This window comes from Anolis sagrei, chromosome 8 (assembly GCF_037176765.1).
Source record: "Anolis sagrei isolate rAnoSag1 chromosome 8, rAnoSag1.mat, whole genome shotgun sequence".
In the NCBI taxonomy this organism is placed as follows: domain Eukaryota; kingdom Metazoa; phylum Chordata; class Lepidosauria; order Squamata; family Dactyloidae; genus Anolis; species Anolis sagrei.
In genome coordinates this window covers 8,594,437-8,597,098 of record NC_090028.1, presented here as the reverse complement: position 1 = coordinate 8,597,098, position 2,662 = coordinate 8,594,437, and positions in this window count along the sequence as shown.

Here is a 2,662-nt window from a genome sequence, read left to right as displayed (position 1 = left end):
CGTTGGAACTTGTGCCACAAATACCATCTGCCTGCGACAAAGAACTGGTGGGATCACAAGCTGGAAAAAGTTACAGAGAATGAACACGTCGAGCTATAATAATAATAATAATCATCATCATCATCATAATCATCATCATCATCATCATGCACTTTATTTATATTCCGTCCTTCTCCCCTAGGGGACTCAGAGCAGATTACAGCATTTACCTACATACACAAACATTAAATGCCTTTACAATCGTATAATGAGATACAAAGGCAGAGGCTTCTCCTTTCATTTCCGGCTTCTGGAGGCAGTGCTAATCTCTGGCTCTGGGGAGGTGCTGTCTTCATGCGGCCACATGACCTTGGAGCCGCATGAAGACAGCGGCCACATGACCTTCAGCCAAGGATCTGCAGGAAGACAGCGGCCACATGACCTTCAAGCCGAGGAGCCTGTGTTGTCACTCCTGGTTGTGTGGCCAGCAAGATTGCTTGGAGCATCTCTTTGCCTTTTACTGCTGAAGCGGTACCTTTTACTCACATTTGCATGTTTTCGAACTGCTAGGTTGGCAAGAACTGGAGCTGATAGGAACTTGATATCGAGCTACTTTTAGGAGGATCTCCCCAGCTAGGGAGATCCCGAGGACTGCACCAAAGAGAGTCCTTAATAAACCTTGGTGAGGCCAGAGAAAGCCAATTTCAGCGATAAAAATATTAATATTTAAAATAATAAATCCTCACCAAAGTGGAAGAAGTTTTTGAAGCGACCGAGGTGTTTTATTAGCGATTCAGCTGATATTGGATGCATTGCAGGAATCATTCCACCACAAGCATGCCGGAGCACAGTGATGCAGGCATATTTATACAATTTTTGAAAACCCAGAGTTCAAACCTCCCGCCCCGACTCCTCTGATGTTCCCTGCTGTGACTGGGTGATGGGCGGACACCTGGGAGGCAGCCCTCCCGCCCCCGGTGCCTCTGGACCAATCAGGAAGCTGCAGTGGTCTGTAGGATCCAATAAGGAGACCTCTGCCGCCTCGTGGCGACAGCCAATCAGGAGAAATGAGAAATATATATATATATATATATATATCGGTGTATATGTGTGTATTTGTGTGTTTATATGTGTACATGCATATTGTGTATATGTGTGTGCTTGTCTGTATGCATGTTTGTGTGTATATGTGTGTGTGTGTGTATACACAAATACACACATATAAACACCCACACACCTCTCTCTCTCTCTCTAAAATTACAACAGCAAAACAACAGAGAGGAAACAACCAGGCACTGATTAACACCTCTCAACATAAGATTTTCCCAGGCTCAGCCAGGCTTTCAAATGCTAATGAAGGTGATCAGTTGAAACATTCACACCTAGCTGCAGCAGAGAAGAGCTCTTTGCCCCACCCCAGCCATTCCACAGATATATAAACCCATTTTCCTATTTCCAACAGACCTCACTACCTCTGAGGATGCTTGCCATAGATGCAGGCAAAACGACAGGAGAAATGCCTCTAGAACATGGCTCTATAGCCTGAAAAAACCCACAAGAACCTACTTCAGAATAATCAATTACATCCCTCTCAGCAAAAAGAAGGGGAGAATCAAGGTAACCTCTTGTAGAAATTGTAGAATTTCCCCTTAAGCAAACCAAACAAGGGGGTTTCCTCCACTTCTTAAGCAACACAGATCACAAGGACAGCAACCATAGTGCAAGTCAGGCAAAGAACATCTGTAGTAACACTTGTACTTTCAGGTACAATTTTACATGTCCATTTCTTTGAAAGATCTGCACTGTAGAATTAATGCAGAGTTGAAGCCACTGTAACAGTCTTGGCTCAATACTATGGAAAACTGGGAGTTGTAGTTTGGCACAAGCAGTTTGTGGCAGAGAGGGTGAAAAACCATGTAAAGCTTATTGTTGTTCATTCGTTCAGTCGTCTCCGACTCTTCGTGACCTCATGGACCAGTCCACGCCAGAGCTCCCTGTCGGCCGTCACCACCCCCAGCTCCTTCAAGGTCAGTCCAGTCACTTCAAGGATGCCATCCATCCATCTTGCCCTTGGTCGGCCCCTCTTCCTTTTGCCTTCCACTTTCCCCAGCATCATTGTCTTCTCCAGGCTTTGCTGTCTCCTCATGATGTGGCCAAAGGACTTCAACTTGGTCTCTAGTATCTTTCCCTCCAATGAGCAGTTGGGCTTTCTTTCCTGGAGGATGGACTGGTTGGATCTTCTCGCAGTCCAAGGCACTCTCAGAACTTTCCTCCAACACCACAGCTCAAAAGCATCTCTCTTCCTTCACTCAGCCTTCCCTGAGGTCCAGCTCTCACATCCGTAGGTGACTACAGGGAATACCATGGCTTTGACTAGGCAATGGATCTTTGTTGCCAGTGTGATGTCTCTACTCTACTATTTTATCGAGATTGGACATTGCTCTCCTCCCAAGAAGTAAGCGTCTTCTGATTTCCTGGCCACAGTCTGCATCTGCAGTAATCTTTGCACCTAGAAATACAAAGTCTGTCACGGCCTCCACGGTTTCTCCCTCTATTTTCCAGTTGTCAATCATTCTTGTTGCCATAATCTTGGTTTTTTTGACGTTTAGCTGCAACCCGGCTTTTGCGCTTTCTTCTTTCACCTTGATTAGAAGGCTCCTCAGCTCCTCCTCGCTTTCGGCCA